The sequence below is a fragment of the Phoenix dactylifera genome, chromosome 9, assembly GCF_009389715.1.
Source record: "Phoenix dactylifera cultivar Barhee BC4 chromosome 9, palm_55x_up_171113_PBpolish2nd_filt_p, whole genome shotgun sequence".
NCBI classification, from domain to species: Eukaryota; Viridiplantae; Streptophyta; class Magnoliopsida; order Arecales; family Arecaceae; genus Phoenix; species Phoenix dactylifera.
This window is the reverse complement of record NC_052400.1, coordinates 18,641,782-18,662,370: the sequence shown is the minus strand read 5'-3', so window position 1 is coordinate 18,662,370 and position 20,589 is coordinate 18,641,782. Positions and strand designations below refer to the sequence as shown.

General features: G+C 36.4%; 1 long non-coding RNA gene across 6 annotated transcripts; it reads left to right on the top strand.

The window, feature by feature from the left end:
• The first annotated feature begins 1,574 nt into the window (after positions 1-1,574).
• Positions 1,575-14,146, top strand: LOC103703494. 6 transcript variants are annotated; one of them, XR_003385465.2, is made up of 7 exons: positions 1,576-2,165; positions 2,236-2,571; positions 3,418-3,567; positions 7,362-7,506; positions 7,634-13,368; positions 13,488-13,607; positions 13,683-14,146. It is a non-coding gene; the product is annotated as an uncharacterized LOC103703494 (long non-coding RNA). The 6 variants fall into 6 exon arrangements; XR_003385463.2 differs by having other exon boundaries at positions 7,362-7,522; XR_005513424.1 differs by having other exon boundaries at positions 1,602-2,165; positions 7,362-7,695; positions 13,183-13,368.
• Positions 14,147-20,589: the final 6,443 nt, after the last annotated feature.

Below are 20,589 nucleotides of genomic sequence, written 5' to 3'. Positions count from 1 at the left end.
CTTTCTCTAGTTCAAATTTCTAATACCCTTTTGAGAGAGGTTTGTGTTTTGGATGTAGCGAGTCAAGACACTTCCATAAGGAGTGCAAGAATAGATCTCTAGCTTGGGAATTTCAAATCTCCCTCTACAATATTCTTGAAAAATCAACTTTTTTAACTTTTTGCCTACTCTCCGTTCTTTCTTATTTTACCTCCTAATTTCAGAGCCAAGAGTTCAAACCCATAAATTCATTCTCTTTCCTTCTGACTCCAAACTTTGAATGCTAAAAAAAAAAAAGGAGTTCAAACCACCCTAGAAAGGTCTAAATTCCATTTCTCCATTACAAATACCCCTCCCCATCCTATCCAAAACTAATACTAACCATCTTTCTTCATTCTCTTCCTAAGAGACCTTGCCTCTAAATGACTATGGAACTCCTCTCCATCGAACATCATGATAAGGAGAATCTCTTCCCCTTCTCTACTGGCTTCTTATGGCCTTCCAAAGGGTCAAGCAAGTAGGAAAGATGGCGGAGGATGAGGAGAGTGCCCCTCAAAGGCATCACCCCATACTTCACCACACGAGATGGTCTGTGTTTAGGGAATGGCACGATCCTTTCGCTTTGCTGGGTTCTAGCATGGGATTATTGCATCAACTAGCAAGCAAGGATGGACCACCTCTAAAGAGAAGAACGATATATGCCTCAAAAAGGACTACTTGTGTGTCTCTCCTGAACGTTAATTGGCTTTTTACCTTCCATCTATTCCATGCGCTTTGCCTATTATAATCTTCTACTATATAATTGTTGAAGAGGGCTCTGGTTCATTTTTTCCAAATTGGGATTTTGGATGGACTAGAGGATAGTGCTATAAGCTAATATACATGTTAATGTTACCTTGAAATTTTATGTTTTCTTGTTCATGAAAAAATTAGTTATGAGAGAATTATATGGTTTTCGTTAGAACTTGGAGAGGTGTTCTTCAATGCGATGTTTTTCCTTAGTTTCTCTCCTCTTGTGTGCCTCTTGGTTGCACTTTGTGAGAATTATCTTTTATGTTATAGATCTATTTAGCATTTTACTTGATTGGTTTTGCTAAGAAAAAATAATACTTGATTGGCCAAGATATCAAAGTTAATTCATTCTCTTTATTAAGATTTTATAATTAGTTATGAAAGCAATATCATGCATAAATACACTATTTTCATGATTAAAATTGATAACATTAGCTATCATGCATCTTGAGATGCCCACGCATGCACCTCTAGATGAGTTGGGCATTTAATCGGCGTACACAAAATTAACCATTTTGTAAATCTGCTTTTTTTTCTCGAAGCAAAATTCTACATAATTTTAAACATTCATGAAATATTTGATGATCTTTTTTGATGTTTCAAAAAAAAAAGAAGTGATCCAATATTTCTGTCCACGGTTTACAGCCAAAAGAAGGAGCTAATTAGCGATGAGAATTGTAAAGTAGGTGAACGGTGATCACAAGAGGCTTTAAGTTCAAACGGTTGCAAGAACCCCCGACCTACCGCCACACCGGTACAATGCCGACCAGGGTCACTGGAACAGCGGAATACCCACACCGTGGGAACGGATATTATGCGACACTTGGCCCTTTCTCCGAATCTCCTCGTCATAAAGAATCTCCTCTTTCCCTCCATTCCCCATCTCGTAAGAAACGGGAGGTACGGACAACTTGGCCGGAGCCTGTCCAATGGTTGTGCTCCGGCTCTCTCCTCCCCCACCACCGTCAAGAAACCCCACCGACCTTCTGTTCCATCTCCCTCCCTCGTTTCCCGCACTCGGATCCCTTCGACTCCCTCCCCCCAACCGGCCCCCACACTTCTCAACTCTCAAGAACCTCCCGTCTGCTCCTGATCGCTCGTGGAGGCGCCCGTTTTCCCCCCTTCCTCCGAGGCCCACCGCAAGGACGGCGTCCGACGGCGCCCGCTGCGGCGGATCTGATGAGGAACTGCGGTGCCCTGGTCCTCGTCCCGGAGGGGATGCAGCGGAGGGTGGAAGACCACCCGGTGCTCCGCCAGCTCATCGAGATCGTCATGGATTTGGAGTGCAGCCCCTCGCCCGTTTCCCCTCCGGCGACTTTTTCCTCCCTGACCGCAACATCTCCGACCAAGATCTCCACCACGCCACTTCCAAACCCACCCAAGAAGCGAAAAAGGTAAAAGAAAAAAAACAAAACAAACGCCTCAAGAACCTCTTATAAGTAGAATTTCATCCCTTGTTGACAGGTGGTGGACTTCGCTGTGGACAACCGTGAAGGGATTAGTCGGACTTTGCATCGGATTAGGGCTATCAGCAACCGAAAGGGCGCGATCATTAGCCTCACATGCCAGGTGGGGCGCGCAGTATCTTGAAGTGCCAATATGTTGCGCGATTTGGTGAAGAATAGGGGCTCTCCGTTGCTCATTGGTCCTCTGGGAGTTTGGAAGAGCACAATTATAATGTTTCTGTCTTTCTTAATGCAAATTATAGGGTTTCATCCACTGAGATAATGTATCAATGTTATAGCCGGCGATCTTTGGGTATCAAAATGAGGTTCAATTAACCTGGTTTGCTTTCGGAGGGTATAGACTAAACTCTACATGAGTAATTGGTTAATATATTATTCGATAGAGTGTTTTTGATATTAAAATATGCCTAATGAACCTTCCTTTCTTTCTCAGTCTAATTTGTGCTTTAGTGAGTTCTATGTGCTGCATGTACTTGCTAGCCATTCTTGTTCATATAATGTGCTAATTGGTGGAATGCCTGACTGATAGGGTAATGACAAAATCATGATAACATATGTTTTGCTGTATGATTAATGAATTTAAATACTTTAGCTGATTGAATGCACTGGTTATCACTCTATCAGTTATCCTTTATGGCACTAGAAATTTGGGATGAAGCTTGTTGGTTATGCTCATGGTCTGCAATGTTATTTCTTTGTTGACCAAAAAAAAAACTATTTTGTTTATGGACTACATGGCAACATACGTGACTTATTTGAGATATTTAAAATTAGCTTCTTGTTATAACATGATACCAAAATGGTAATGCAGCAATGCAGTTTTGTAAGTAAACTGAACTTGTCATACTCAAAGAATGCATCATATAATATGATTATACAACTTAGTAAGAGAACTGACCTTACCATACTAGAATAGGACATCATAAAATGAATTTACTTTGACTTTCCTAAACTTTCGCGAAATTAAGGACCTGTGTTTTAGCCAGATATATTATTGCTCATGTGATAAAGCCAATAGTTGGCTATTCTTCCAGATTTAGAACAATTAATAAGTGCACCTATTGGCTGAAACTTCCCAAAACACTGCATTAGAATATGTTGGCTTCTGCTTGCTGATTGGTTTATTGGTTTACCTGGATTTTTAGCTACCATGAGTTAACCTGGTATCCATATTCTGCAGAGAAATAGCCCGATGCTTGCAGATGATTATAAGAGAGGAGTCTTGACAGTTGACACCTCAAATGAAATAGGTGGAGATGGTTATATTCCTCATGCTGGTATTCACAGTGCTCCTAGATTGCAAGTACCTAATTCTGACATGCAGCACAAGGTTGGTTGATTTTTTTTGGAGTTTCAATGTATGCTTTCGCATACAAAGGATATTGCTATAGCAACTAACAGAAGCTTCTTTCCGGTCTTTTGTGTGTTTTTCCTCTAAAAATAACATATGCATTAGCATACATTTTCTTAGTTTAATGCAGTGTTTTTACTTGTTTTAATTTGTTGAGATGTGCAGTCGGGTTACTTACTGCTATACGCTCCTTCAGAACCTACTCTTCTTGCTGTATCAGAAGTCTTTTTTTTAACTAATAAAAAATATGAGTTAGCTCTATGAATAGGATAATGTTGGTTTTCCTTGGGCTGCTTAATCTTTCAACTATATTTGGAATGTTGCCTAATCATGTTATTAGCCGGCTTCATTCAAACTCAAAGGGATAGCTTGGAAAACCCCCACCGACACTCCAAAGTTGCACAAACAATTCCTTCATGACAGTGAGCATATATGATATTCTCTCAATAACTGATCATTATGATATGCGGTTTTCTGATTCTTTCTAGGCATTTGTGCTTTTCTATTCATTTTTTTGCACTCATGTTCATTGATTATTTCTAATGTATTATGCTATTGGTGTTTGATACTCAAAGAAATACATGTAAATGACATGTGGTTAAGGATGAACCTCACATATGGGTAGCAAATCTTAGTAGTTTTTCTCAGTGATGCTTCACTGTTTATCCTGGTAAAGTGATCATTCTTCAATCTGCATACTAATCAGGTATCGACTGAAGCAATAGAAAATCACATGCCCCAAGTAATTATAATTGATAAAATTGGGACCAAGCTGGAAGCGATGGCTGCTAGTACAATTGCACCACAGCATTCAGCTTGTTGCCACTGCTCATGGAGTAACTATAGAGAATTTGATAAAGAATCCTTCACTAGAACTGCTAGTTGGAGGAATATAGGTATGCCCTGCTTCTACCATTTTCTTGCATGTCTTTTACATTATTTGCAAAAATAGATCATAAGGAACAGGTCAAGAAACAGAAAGGGGTAATCTTGATTTCTCTTATGGACCACTGGATTTTTAAGCTATAACACCATGTCTGCTACAAAGCAATATGTTGCATATGCTTGAAGTGCTCTATCCAAAGACCAACTTTTGAGTTAAGACTTCAGATTTGGTGAAAGTATTTGAAGTTATCAAGGAGCCCATTCATGAAGAATATAATATCATCCCATTTGCAAGTAAAAGAGTGTCTCGTCAAAAAAAAGAAGAAGAAGAAAATTCTGAAACATCAAGGAAAATTATCAGCATAATCACATGGGGCAGGGGAAGGCTAAGACCCATCATATGGGTGGTCAGAAAGACAAAGAATAGGACAAAGAAAACTCACACTGTTTCCACACAAGGTTGGTAAATGGTTTTTATAGTACAACATCCATACAAAGGGGAGTTCAACTCCTCTCAGTGCCATGCCAAGTGTCGACCGTTTAGCATGGAACATGTCAAATATCTGAGGAGCCACGTGTTAGTATGTGACAAGTGGGTACGGGCCCAAACCTTTACACAGACCAGACCTATTATCCATTAGAGAAGGGGCGGCGGAGGTCCACCCCTCCACCATGACCCTGTAAAATCCTCACCCCTCCCATTCCCCCGTATGCCAAGGATGCCCAACGGCATAGCTGCCTGTTTGATCGAGCGTGGCTCAGAGAGGGGAGGGATGTGGCTCCCCTTTTATTCCACCCCTCATGTTCTCCCCTTCTCTATTTGTATGCTCCCACACGTCGGAAATTGCCATCGTTGATGCCGCTTGTTCTCTCTCTTTCTCTCGCTCTACCCCTTCCCTCCTCTGAGCAGCGGCCGGTCGCTGAGAACCACTGGATCCAGCAACCAAAAAAGTCCCCCTTTTCCCTCTATTTCGCAGTTGAGCCCTCACCTTTGTTGCCGCCTCCAATAAGTGGGCTCTGAGCTTAATCTCTCTCCCTCTTCCTCTCCCTCCTCTTTCTCTCTCTCTCTTTCTCTTTCCGTTCCCTCTCTTCCTCCCTCGGATTCTGCCAAGGAAGCCAATTTAAATTAGACGGGACAAAGAGATATGGTTCACTATTCGGGGGGTAGGGGCCGTACTTGGTGGCGGGGAGGTGCATCGTGATGTTATCTAGGGCTCACACCGGCAGAGATTGTTGTAGTCGGTAGCGATGAGCATGCCAGACTTGCGGCCCTAAACGATTGACTCTAGGTATCCTCCATTGATGTTGAATGTTAGGGCTTCAAATCCGTACATATTTGCCTCAAGATCGTCCTAGGGCAAGTGAGGAGAGTTGATTTGAACACCAATCTCTTAGATCTGGTGCGAGATCGAAAGAAAATCGAGAGATCAAAACAGATAAAGAAGGAAGGGAACATAAGAAGACGATAAACCCTAGAAATCCAGAGGAGTGACCAAGAGCATCAATAAGAGAAGGGAAGATAGAAAGCAAATCCATGGCTAAATAAAGGAATTGTCATTATAGTAGCTAGAGTGAACATTGGGCTGGGCCAATAATATAAGCCGGTTGGGCTTAAATATTCATAGGCTTCGATTATCTTGGTTTACAAAAATTCACCCAAAATAAATAGTGATTTGAGCTTGGACCGGTGGTTGTGAGCCTGCAAGCCCAAATCAACCCAGCTCGATATTGAATAAGGTGCACTGCATTTTGCATAAAACATCAATTAAGTATTGATTTACAAGGGAAACAAAGTTTTTTTTCTTTTTTTGTTCTAATGATACACATCTAGGGGTCTTTTAATGATTTTTTTCTTGGATTTAAGTATGGGACAAGCAATGGTCTAAGCAAATATATATTGGATATTCAAAAAAACATGCATTAAAATTTATATCTAGCATTTTATATGTACATTGAGAAAATATATCAATCAACTCATGCCTATAGCATGTCAGGGATGCAAGGTAACTCTTTGGCATAGTGGTTAGGCTGTGTAGCATTTATCTTACTTAAAAGCAATATATGATTTGTGGTTTGGCATAACCCTCCATGGAAAAGGTCTAGGCTTAGGTCATGCTTGCTAAGAAGGAAAACATGAAGTTGTATGTCATAGTAGCCTAGAAGATTGCTATTAATAACAATGATGAAAGTGGAGGGCCATATACCTGTCATGTTTTTAAAACTGAGGTAGAAGTAAAGCATGGAGGTTTCAAATGTTGAAAAAGATGTCTTTTGAAAATCTGTACAACTACATTAATTTATGTTTGGTAAATTCATAACAGATCTTTGATATTGTGAGTTTGTTAATATCCTCACAAAATATGCATGGTGGTGCTTCGAAGAATAGTTTCAAAAGAATGGAAGGTGATCATTTCAAAGAAATTTATCAGCACTTTGTACGTCATCGAATGTTCAATACAACCAGAAGTTTTGCTTATCTCTACCACCCTACTATGTTTTTTCTGTTATTTAATTTAATCCTGTTGCATAGCTCAAGTTATTTTATAGTGTTCAAAATGCATGACACCGAAAGCAGGTGAGACTAGAAGTGGATGGCTGAGTGTGCTGGCTCTCTTAATGATATCAATATTGGCATCATAAAAGCTTGGAAATTGACTGAGCAAAGCATGGCTGCCTTCATCTCTCTATCAACAGTTTCTATAAATCTAATTTACACCAGCAACAACTGAATGAATTGTTCATTATTCATCAATAGAACATAGTAATTATTTGCAAGCTTTAACTATTTTCAATATTTACATATTTCAATGAGGATTGTTAAATAAAATATTTTTATAATTCCTAACTCTCCATTAATATTTTGCTGCATTGCTTCATGTGTTTAACAGTGGTACCTTAGGTGATGAAGAGGCTAGCAGGAGAGGAGCCCAAAAGACTGTTCTGGAATGAAAAGGACCTTCAACATTTACATGTGGTGCAGAGATCATGTTGAAGACTGAATTATGAGTCCATCGTAGCTTGGAGGCTATAGTGGTAGCTCTTCTTCCAGGTCTCTAGTTTGTTATCGCTCCTTGATGAGGCTGTTATGTGTGAAATAATGGTCAGTGGTCCCAATAATCTTTTCACAAATTCAGATGGTTTTATAGTTTTCTTAATACAGGTCCATCTCCAACCTTTGAAGTTCGCACGATAGAGCAAAAAAGGATGATAAACGGTGATAAGGTAGTCAATCATGAGTTTGCAGGAAAAAGTGTAGAGAGATCTCATCAAGTTCCAATGGGCTTTCACCTCATGTTTATGGGGTAGAATGTCTTGTTTTAGTGTATCTTGTCTTTGAACTCATTTTTGCCATCTTTATTTATAATTTGAATTTCTCATGCCTGGTGGATGGCTTTGCCTCTTGCTGATTTGATTCTTATTATGTGACCATATTTTAGCATTATTCCAGATCTCTTAATGGAAGTTTTGTTATTTTTGATGGCTAAAACTTGGCTTACTTTGTCATACTCTTCTTCTGATAATTATCATAGCAACTTCACGGAGCTTATTCGCTTCCTCTTGATTTTGTTTTATGTTTTATATGCCTCCTGTTTTTATTTAGTTTCACAATGTAGCGCATCATTTATGGGTTTGTGATGTAGTTTGAAACTTAGGTTCTTAATATGTACTAGAGATGATCAAATGCCTATAAGATCTTTCCATGCATCTGGACTCATTCTAAATCTGGGTTCAATCACTAGTTTTTATGAGGTTAAATTACAAATCCATAAGGAGGGTTTCTCTTTCTGTCACAAGAGTTGTTGCAGGTTTTGATATTGCCCATTAGTTGCCTTGGCCAGAAATTTGGAAGGGTTTATATTTGGTTGAGTGTTGGCTTTAGAGCTTTGATATAATCGACGGAATTTCAGCATGCAAACTGCAGATAGGCACAACACTTTCAGTCTGCAAATTTGACTTCACGTCCTGAAATCTAGCTTGGTTTGAGAAATTATTATAACATGAACCTTAGATAGTTCTTATCTTATCGAGAATCTTATCGAGAACTGTCATTCATCCATGCTTTAATCCCATAATCATCAGTATTCTTCCCAAATAAAATTGAAGCACACATTATCATGAATGTTATTTTTAATCTTATATACAAGCAAATAGCATACTGCTGATTTTATTTGTATCAAGGATGACTTCACAAAGGAATATACTACCAAACTGAGCCTCTCTCAGTACAGGGAGGCTCCGTATGGGTAGAAACCGCCTGAACTGCACTCAAAGTGCTGGAGCTAACCCAGTTCAAGCAATTTGGGTGCATAGCAAGGTCGGTTTGCATTGAACTGGCCATGAACCTCTCCCGAGCTGATACATTTGTCCAGATAGAGCTCGGGGTGACTTTTTGATCATGTTTCTTACTCGTTTCCACCATTGAAAGGTGGAAATGAGATGGAGGAAGAAAGAAGATGGTAACCATCAGTACATTGATCATAAAGGATTTGGAATGGTCTTAAACCCATTGAAATACTTAATTAGTTACATACCGTCCTAAAATCGAGAAATAATCCAAGTGTATTATCTCTGTTAATCGAATAGTATAGTAGTAACACATGCATATTATCTTAAAAATTTTAAAAAGAAAGGAAAAAATTTTAGAAATTAAATATAAATATTATATAAAGAAAAAATTGCAATCAGTTCAAGTCTTGAAGGTGGGGTGGGGGGAGGGGAAGGGGGGTGAGAAAAGAAAGAGAGCTAGACCTTGAGGGCAGAATTTAATATCATGGAGAATGAGACTGGTAGAGAAGATAACAAATCAATAAGGTTTGCATATGTGTTTCATATTCCAGCACTGAGTTTAGCACAAGCATATAAAGAGATGAAAACCCTTAAATGAGTGGTGTTAAAGTCTTAGATTTAACTTTAATTTCAAAACCAGAGAATTTCTTCAGACATGCAAATAAGATACACATCTCCAATCATTGACTAAAGCACAATACAAGTAACAACTCCCATGATTTGTCAAAAACAAAATAAGTAACCATAGTTTGTATATTCGTATTAGTCAACAAGCAAAAACTTAGTTATCAGATATTATTATCCTAAAACCTTGTCAATCTATACAATTTAAGTAACAAAATGAAAAAGAAAGTCTTATCCTTTAGCACTGATTATTGTAAATTACCCTATTTCTTTTTCTTTTTTTGTTCACTAGTCAAATGACGATACTATTTATAAACTCTTTACATTGATCTACTAGTTGTAACTGTGGTACACTGCCTGTGTACTGGATCTATGAATTTTAGCTGTCTAATTGTTTTTCAAATGCTAATCTTAACATTTATATATGTTCCATTTTTTTAGATTCCAATTTGTCTGTTTCATTTGATAAATATTCCTGTCTCTGATTTCGACACAGAGAAAATAATGACTAGGATAGTTAACTCAATACTCCCAATTCTACCAACTTCTTTCTTGTTAGTTATCTTGTTATGATTTTTGATTAATTTCTTGAGGATGTATAGCATTGCTGTTGATGGACACACTTCTGTCACAGTGGACTCCAGTATTATCCTGCAATGGTATTCTTTGACAAATGAACAAATACATTTATCCCGTTCACCTTGCACTTCCGTTAGATCTCACAAAGTTATACCAACCCTGCAAAATATTTTACACCCTCACGGTATCCTTTTTGGTTTCACTTGCATGCTTGTAATACTATTTATCTTGTGAAGCTTGTCATAATTCTTTGTATTGGTGTCTTTTTCCCAAAGCATTTTGACAAATCATCTCCATTTTTTACTGTAACCTTGATGATCAGAAGACTTAAGCCAATGTGGTATATTTATTTAGCTATTCTTTTCCCAAAATATCATTCAATTTTAACTATTATTTTCTTACTAGAGTCTTACTTATTGTATTTATTTTTTTTGCTTCATATCCTTGATCCTAACATCTCCACAGCCTCCTCTTTTGGCTTTTGAGTATGTTTCAGAGTTTCTTTGTTTTCTAGCTACCTATCACTTGTTGATCTCTTTACGTTGTTAGCCTTTTAGAATATGGCATGGCATTTCTGGACCCTCATTATCTGTCATTAAATTCTCTGACTCTAGCAACCTGCCATTTAGTATCTATCTTTCTCTGACTCTAGCAACCTGCCATTTAGTATCTATCTTTCTCATTAGCGTATCGTAGAAATTATCAGTGTGTAACGAAAATTCTGCATCCTGCCAAACTATCCTTGGGCATTTTATTTTCATCCATTCCTGCTGTTCAAGTAGAGCTCTAAAATAACTTTTCTTGATGTTCAGATTTTTTTTCTGTCATAGCTTCATGCTTATTAACTATTTCACAATCTTAATCAAGTAAGGTGATCTATCCTAAAAAGCTCAAAATATTTTTTTCTCATTTAATTAAGCGCAAGTCATGTAAAAAAATTCTTGAAACAGGTATCCTCTATGTATATCTATTACTTTTGTCTAAAAAAAGAAAAAAGAAATCTTTATTTGGTCTGTTCGGGTGCTGCATCAATATTATCATGTCTGTTGACCTTAGTTTATGCACCAAATAAGTGGTGTTTGAGGCTAGTAAATATGCAGGCTGGCAAAGAAATCTGAGCTTAGGACGTATATTTTTTAGCATCCTTAAACTATCTGGGTAACTAAAAGTTTTTCTAAATGCCTGTTCAATTGGGTCGCAACTTGGGTTGGTCTCGATCCAAAGTTGACCAGCCCAACCCACTTGTTTGGTTGGGGTGCGATGAGCTTTTATGAGCTTGAGTTGGGTGAAGGCTCAAAAATTCCAAATGACCCGAAATTGGATTGGCAATCTAAGCCCAACCTGACCCAGCCTGATCAATAAGAATTTTTTTTTTTTTTATGTTTCACATAAAATACTGATATATTTCATTTGCCTATATGCTTAGCCCTCTTTAAGTTGTAGAATTTTGTAAGTGCAGCAAAATGATAACCCAACTGCCCCAACACTAAGCTAACAAAAATATCTGAAACTTTTTCCTAATCTCATATTACCTGTACAGTCAACCTGACCAATTAATCTGAACCAACTCAACCTAACCTCATAGTAACCTTACCCAAGTCAAATTTTGGTTTGAGATGGGGCTGGGTTGGGCTGTTGGAGAAATCCCAACCTAAGGTTAGTTTAGGTTGGGTTAGAGCTAGGAGATGTTAAGCTAGGAGGCACGGATGTGGATATGGGATACATATACGAATATACGATATGCCAATGCAACAAATCTTGAAAAAGTATGACATGACACGTTTGGGATACAATGAGAAGTATTTTTTTTTACTTATGTGCTAAAAAATATCCAAAAAATGTCATTACTTTCTTATAAAGCAACATATAATAGACAACATCATAAATTCTAAGATAGTTCAGAAAATGAAAATTCAATAAATTATAAACATAATAAAAATAAATCTAGTAAAGATATATAAGTTGCTAAGAATGGATATGAGTGAAAACGAGGGTAGCAAATAACTTACTTTAAGTTCGCTGTGGATGAAAATCCAAATTCAAAACCTGTTTGATGTGAGCTTGGCAACCCACTAATATATCAATATTTTTCCTAGGAGTATCCTGGAATTATCTTGGAAGTATACGGACGTATTCCAAGAGTAACTAGGAAGTATTCAAATGTATCCTAGAAGTATCCGAGCCTAGCCTGCCTTAATTAGAAAAAAAATTCAATATAGTTCTTTCCCATATATATCACATATAAAACCATATCAGGACATGGGTGGTGTTTTGGAGTATCCATGCTTCCTAGATACAAAGTTAAGGACTAGCCTTCAACTTGACTCAACCAGCCTCAAGTGCACACCCAGTTTAAATTCACACCACTATCTTCCAATGTTCCCATGTTACCAATGCTACAGTTCTCCCAGTATATGTGAAACTATGACCATCGCAATTTTAATTTGTTCTTTGTTCAACAACCTGGGATTTCCTGCATATTGAATGCAATATACTCTAGTCTGTTTTGTTTGTTAGTTGCCCTTTAATAGGGATCCTCATTACAGGTGAAGAAAAACATGTATTTTTGCTGATATCTCTAGTTTCTCTTTTCCACTCTTCTCTTCTGTTTTTTTTTTTCCTTTTTCTGAAGAAGATGCCTCCGGCTTATCTCAAGAGTTGAACAAATTTAAAGTGATGCTTCACGGTGTTGGTTTGTTAATAGTAAATGAAAAAAGCTTTGCAAACATAGAATAGATGAGTTTCTAGAGACCCAAGAACAAGCAATAGTTTTTGCTTGTCCTATTTTTTTGTTATAATTGCTCAACTTTAACAATTGGCTATTGGTTTCTTAGCATTCTGACAAGTATAATTGCTGTCATGTATCATTCTGTTAATCTTCAGTCTGCTGATAGGTTCTTCACCATCTGCCCTTATTTAATGGTTGGATTTTTCAGGATGTTTTTTTTTTTTTTTTTTTATTTTATGAGATTCCTTCTTGCTAATCTAGAAAACCAAAAGGAAAATCACTTAGAAAATATCTTGCACAGTCATGATAAAGCAGTTACTATTCTATGGACCCCACCAATTAATAGCTTCTAGGTTCTAATGAATCATTAGAACATTATGATGTATGCTTATTATGTGGATATTCGCCAGTTAATATGATACCATCATTATCATATTTTGAAGCTGTAATTAATTGAAAGAAGCTCAATTTGGAGCTTATTGGTCGAGCAGTTGTTCTAGATCACGGAGTCATGCTCGTTGCAAGCAATTAAGCAACTGGAAATGGAAGAAATATTTGTGTGTACCAATGATATATGTGAAGCGGATGCATTTCTTTCCTTATGCTCAAAGCTCAAGAAGAATTCTCATATTCAAGCATTTGCCAAATCTCTCAACAAACCAATCTTTGTGACAAAGGTAGTGTTGCATATATATGAGGATTTTTCTAGAAGTTTGTTTTAATTTGTTTTATGTGAAAATGTACATACTATTTGATGTTGCTTTTTGGTCTTGGGGACTTGATCTGTTCTTTGTAGAAAAACTCTAAGTGCAAATAACAACGGCTTTTTGTGCCCTTATGAATTAACATGTTGAAGGTTTCAAAGCTTGTGAAGCAGAAGAGAGTCAGTCTGTCAGAAAAGACTGATGCTTCAGAGGTAATATAGTTTTAAATCTTTTGGTAATTTCATTCAATTTCTTTGATCCTAGAACTCATTTTTTCCCCATCCAAGACTTTTAACATGGAGAGGAACACATTAATTGCCATCTTAAGAAGCAAGATTGGCTATTGAACAAGTTGTGATTCCAAGAGGGGAGTCTGTACAGCTACTTCCAAGGCCATCACACAGCATATCTTGTCAGACAGACATAATCAAAAGATACAAACTAAAGTGGGAGTTAGTAGGTCAGGAGCCAGGTGTCTCTCTACGAATCCTTCCCCTTCAGGCTTGGATAGAATCTTCCTGATCTGGTTGTTAACAGTAGGAGCACATTTGAGGATTGTAGCAGCTCTGATGGCTCAAGGAGTTCACAAAATATTGTGGCTAGCTTGCCTCTTCTCCCTGAATGGTCAAATATTCTTACCTGTATCATTATTTTCGAAACCAGAATACCCAGGGTGCTTGTATACTTTAATCTTGTAACTGTTTCATTGAAATTAATTTTTTATCATGACATGGTTGAGGTGAATTTTGTAGATAACAATGCTTGATCTCAAGGTGGATTTGAGCTCTCGAGGGATCAATTCTATGACATGGTATATGTCATGTGTGAACTTATTAAAGAACATCTGATGGAAATAAGAATTGCAGAAATAATTGCAGCCAAAAATCTGTCCCAACTATTTGGGGGTGATTTTGTGAATGCTCGGTTGCCAGTTATTTTTATTGAGGCATATTACAATGCCAAAATAAGATCAAGTTCAACGGATAACTAGATATCATGCTTGTTGGATTTTGAGTCTCCTACGGTGCTTGAGTGACTGTATCAAAGCAAAGTCCCGGATGAGGTCAGAGTCAGATGTGACTAACTGGATGTGAAAGATGAGTAAGCACTGATGCCAACTGCCAAGCTAACCGTAAGTTGCATTCAACTGTAACTGGTCAAGCCTTATTCCTTAGTTTAATAAATTAAACCATCTTAGCAGGAAGCAGCATTGCAATAAAGTCAATCATAGGAATCAAGTCTCAATGCTTTATTATTAGATCTAGCCTCCGTTTCATAGGCTTTTAGTAATGGGTGCGCATTTAATTTGCGGTGGATGTCATTGCAGACACTAGCTTTTGGAGGTTGATTTCATCCATCTAATGTGTGTGTTTTCGGCAGCGTCTTCTGTTATATTTAACTTGAGAAAGTTGCGTTTGGTCGGTATCACTTTGGCAAAAGAATGGCGGTTTGATTAGTTGACTCACACTTTAACTGCAAATTAATATTTTTTTTTAAAAAAAGGAGTCCTGGAGTCGGTTTCGCGAGCTTTGACTTTGGTCTGCTGATTGGATAGGTATGGCATCGCAGGATGGAATCAACCCTGGTTTAAAAAATAAAAAAAAAAAAATAAAGATAAAGGAAGGTTGCTTTTATGATCCTTTGGGATGAACGAAAGCATGAACATTTTTCTGATAACAAACTTTTGCGTCAATCCCATAACAATACACGGCAGTTGGAACAGGGCCGTCCAATGCATTGCTGCAATAGTGGATAGGAGATTCAAGATTGCATTGAAGTCTTTTGATTTCATGAGATCGGTCACGACCGCAACTTCTTTTTCTTATTGTGCTCGTCTTTCTCTACCGTCCATATAATCCACTACGTAACGTGGTGCCAAGGACGTCTGCCATGCACTTGTCCACTCTGGCCGACCAATCTTCTGTAACTCTAAGATTTGGAGTCCACATTGTATTCAATGAGAATGAAACGCTGCATCTATGGTCACTATAGAATTAACTTATTGTTTCTGCGTAAAAAATTGTAACTATTGCTTTCCTGTTTTTGTTCACTAATTGTACTGGTCATCACTGATGCCAAGTCTTACCCCTCTTAAAGCCAGAATGCTTTTCAGTGGAGAGAACTTCGCTTAATGGATCAGTTTGGAAGCCTGGGCATAGGTCATATTAAAGTTTAGGTTTATTTAAGAAGGAAAAGCTGGATAGAAATGGATGCATTCTTAGCCAGAAAGAAGAAATAAGAGGGTGTTGAGTGGGACTGCATGAGAGGTCATAAGATAATGGTAACCACTTGCGTGCCGCAATGAAATTGCATACTAAGAGCAGGCCACGTTTTGGCCACGGAAGCCACACTCTATTAGCTCTTCCACCGTAGGAGATAGATGTGCGGCACCGTCATGATGACTAGATCCACACTGTTTTAGAGAAATGACACAGGAGATGAAGGGATTGGATCGCCGGCCCCCACCCCCGGGAGGAAAAAAAGACTCGAGGGATGGGGATTGGAAAGAAGGAGCCGTTGTAGAATCGAGACGGGTCCGAGGTTTCTAATTTTCTCTGCTTTCTCTGGCAATTAAACCTCATTAGTACAACGCGCGGAACAAAACGTGGGTTGGATTCCTCTATGCATGCATGCATCATGGTGTACGAGTATGATGTGGTAGTAGCAGTGACCTCTAAGAAAATTCTCTTAACATAGTTTCTCTCATGGTTTCTACGGTATGGATTTTGTTTTTACGAAGCACATAGAAGCTGTTTTGCTCTGCTTGTTTGGCTCCAAAACCCACTAACCAAACATGACGTGGGCTAATACAATGTGACATCAGAAAAAATAAAGGACCTATTTGGCATATCAGTTTTTTCATATTTTTGTTTCAATATAAATAAATAAATTATCACGTTGAAGATAATATTTATATAGAACTGTGCCATCCTTGCTTTTGTTCCCTCTTTTTTGAAAGTCATAAATCTTGCTTTCCGATTTCTCTAGATTTTACCATACGGTCTAATTCATTTTCTTTTGTTGGATTTTTGAAAATAAAAATAGAAAACAAGATATACTAAATGAACCCTAAGCAAAATATCCTGCTTGATTGTAAACTATCAAAAAGCTTTCGACCAATCTTTGGAAGATTAAGAATGAGTATCGTATTCAAAGTGCCCGTAAGCAAAGCCGGAGCAATTTTTGTCCCATTATCTCATGTAAATTGCCATCTTATGTGCAAATATTGAAAATAAATGAATGCAATGGTTCTATATTTATATGCTACAATTTCTTATACAATAAGTATTTTAAGATAGACATATATTGACAAGCTTAATATTATTGATTTGGGTGAATTCATAGCTCCTTTAGTCGACGCACCATTTTGCTCAACAATCAGATATTTTGAATTTGATTGTCCTTAAACAATTTTGATCAGAATCATTTTCTTTCTTTTCTCTCAGAAGATATCTTCGATTTAGAACCAATTGTCTTTTAAGCAATGAGGACGATGAATAGTAAGTTCAAAATTGTCTTTTTACTTGAAGAGGGAAAAACTTTATCTGGTACTTCAATCATAAAATATAACAGAAATTAAGAATCAATTCATCAACATAGTGCCACTCTAAACCTGGGTCTCTTTGCAGGATTTTTTTTTTTTTGAAAAAAAAAATTATTACGACAAGAACACTTTCTGGTTGAAATCTTGGACCTCTTCCCAGCCCACAACTTGATAAGAGGAAAAGCTTTTGTTATAAAAAGAAAATTTGCAATCACATCGGTACGGCAAAAGGGCTACGAGCCCATCTGCTGGTCTACATCGAACACCATTTACCTCGTAATTTATTCCCCCAGCTCTCTCTCTCTCACTTACCGACACGCACAAAGAAGCAGCAACCATTAGTTCATCATGTAATTATCGGTCTAATTAATTTTTGCAGTGCAGTCCTCTCTATCATCACAAGAACATCACGGGGACCACTATGTAGGTTTGGGTCTAGATGCTAGTTAAAATCTAACAATTCACATCCATGTTTCGTCATGCAGCTATCCTTAGTCGGTCTAATTAATCTTTCCAAGTCACTCCTCCATCATCAAAGCAATATCATGGAGCCGACAATGACAGATTTTGATCTAAATGTCATGTAAAATCGAACATTAACAGTTGAGAGGGTATTTATCATTGACTACTCCAATCGATCTCATGCCAAAAATTAGCTAGGTTCAGCTCTTCGAGAAATCGGGCACCATCACAACTTGTTGGGGCATCATAAGTGCGGCAACATATGTGACTTTTGGACCCGCAATTCTCGTATTGCACCAAGCTAATTGGCCAGCGATCATGATTCCAGCACTTAAGGATAAACGAAATGTAGAAGTCGACTCATGTCGGCCGGTGATTTTTAGCTGGTGATATTCCAAGGCCTACAAGATAGCAATCTTTCACCTAATGGACTTGTGAATTGCCATCCTAATTATGAAGCAAGTATTTGAGTCCTTGATTCTAAATCGAGATTATCAATATTTTATCAACTGAGAAGATGTTTACCTGCCCTAACCATACTTATCTCAACAAGTTGGATAGGTCTCAAGTTCAACTCATAATGGTGGCAATGCCACCATGTTACTCAGAAAGAGAGAGAATTGGAGGAAAAACAAGAAGCAATAAGCAGAATGGAAAATCCTACCTATTGCTTCTTATTACAAAGTGTTGCTATGATTGTTATGGAGTGAGCTTGGCCTACTAAGAAAATTAGTTTCGAACCCAAGGCCACGTGATAACATATGAATAGGTCTGCAAAAACATATCCGGAGCCTAATTTTATGGGGAAAATGGCTAATTGGAAAGAAAGCCCAATTATAATCTAATTTGGGTTTCAAACAAATAAGATACACAATAGATCTAATTTGTTAATATTTTTGATCGATTGAAACCATTATTAAATTGTAAAGAAGCATCCTCGATAAAATAAGTTGCTTGAAGAGTGTTTTTTTTTCTTTAAAAAAAAAAGGAAAATGAGAGAGGCCCACGCACATAATGATTTTCTAGGCATAGAACTTCTGTTGCAGCGAAGAGATGTAACTATAAGGATAAGCCTCGCTTCTGAAATGAAAAGTGTTGTCCATAGGATATACACTCAATAAGGATTGGATAGATATCATATCATCTATTTGCATTTTTTGCCTAAATCAAATTAGATCAATAAGTAAAACTTTCAGTTTTATTTCTCTTCTCTTTTTAATTTTTCTTAAAGAAAAGGAATCGAATTGAGGTGTATTATAGAAAGGAGATATAAAGAAAATGAGCCCCGAACAAGCAAGGACAAAATTAAAAAAAATAAAAGAAAGGGAAAAAAAGAGAGAAGGATAGCTAAATAAACATGACGGAAAAAACAACCACGAAAACACTCTACTGGAAAAAAATGGACCAAAAAACAATAAGGCCACAAACCCTTTTTCTTTTTTTAATTAATTATATGGAATATCACTGCAATTCACCAAGCAACAATAATCTCCATAATCCGTATAAATAGTAAACAAGCAAAATAATTAAGCAACCCCCAACAAGAGATACACAATTGTAACATGAAAAACCCTTCAATATGAGGAAAAAAATCACAAGACCTATTCCAGTAAAGATTTTCTACTATTTGAGATAATAGGATTACAATGAATCTTCTCTAAGTTAACTAGAGGCTATACAAATATTATCAAGATCTAATCTTGGCTTTCACAATAATAATATTCATCAACAGTAAAATAGATTTTCAAAATAAACAACAAAATAAAAAATAGATATCACCAAATATAGATGCCTTAAATATCCAATGAAGAAAATCTTTCAAAAATTTAAACCATTCAATTTGCAGCCTAAATGTCGGAAATAATATACTAAAATTTTAATAAAATTGGGATAAAATCGACCACAAAGTAATACTCTAACTTCATAAGGTTTTTTTTCCACCGTCGGCCGTTCTCTCTCCCTCCTCTCCTCTTTTGTTGCCGCCCTCCAAAAACAGGCCGAAAGGGGCTTGTGAATAAAAAAAAAAAGGTTCCAAAATGAGCCACGTACGCCACTTCTTCTTTTTCTATTTTTTTCTATTTTAAATAATATGGTCCCACATAAAAGAGGGACCACTCCTGCATGCTCAACGACTCGGACCATTCATCAAGATAAAGAAGAAAATTTTGCTTTACTGTAATAGTGATATAAGATTGATAGGCAGCTAAGACATATTCTCAATTCCTTCTTCACAATCAAATCCTATAATCTCTCTCTTTAATTTTCACCATCATTACTGCAATTTTTTGAATGTGGTGATGCATTGTCAAAGGATCCCTTGTTTTTCAATATGGCACAGTTGCTCTTTGTAACACATTAATTTTCTTCACCAAGGCGTTTATCTTTTCTTCTGAGGATCCCTTTAGTTGGGGGTAATCTAATATGCGAAAAAAAATTTCATATTAGATTACCATAGTAAAATAAATACTATTAGGAAGGTAGTTTGAAATTATCAAGCGGAGTTAATATTACATTAATAATATTAATTTATTAAATAAATATTAATATATATTTATAGATTCTATTAATTATAATTAATATTCTAATTATAATATAATATTAAATATATTAGTAATTAATGTATTAATCAAAGTATTTATTATTGTTAATGTATTTATTAATTATTTATTATAATTAATATAAGAAATTGATTGATTATAATTAATATATTAAATTAACAATAGTATTATTTATAAATAGTAATATAAATATATAATTAATAAATCTAATAAGGTATTTATTAATATTTAATATATTTATTATTAATAAATATATCTATAAAATTTTTAAGTAATGGATTTATTAATATACCAAAAATACATTAAAATTTATGTATAATAACAAATATATTTTCTAATATATATAATTAATTTAAAAAAATTTTATTAACTCATGTAAATCTATTTCAATATTCAAAATAGCCCATGTTGATAGTCTTCATGTAAGTGGTCATGAATGGTCAATAAATGGATGGAACAAAAAAAAGTGATTACTTAAATTGTTTATTCAAGGGTAATGTTGAAAATTTGGTAATATTCTCAAATAAAATTAGCTCCAACTAAATTTATGAATCGTGTCAGTGCTATTTTTTGAAGAAATTTTTTCACCAACCACACATGCCAAAATTTATTTTTTGCTACAATCATTTT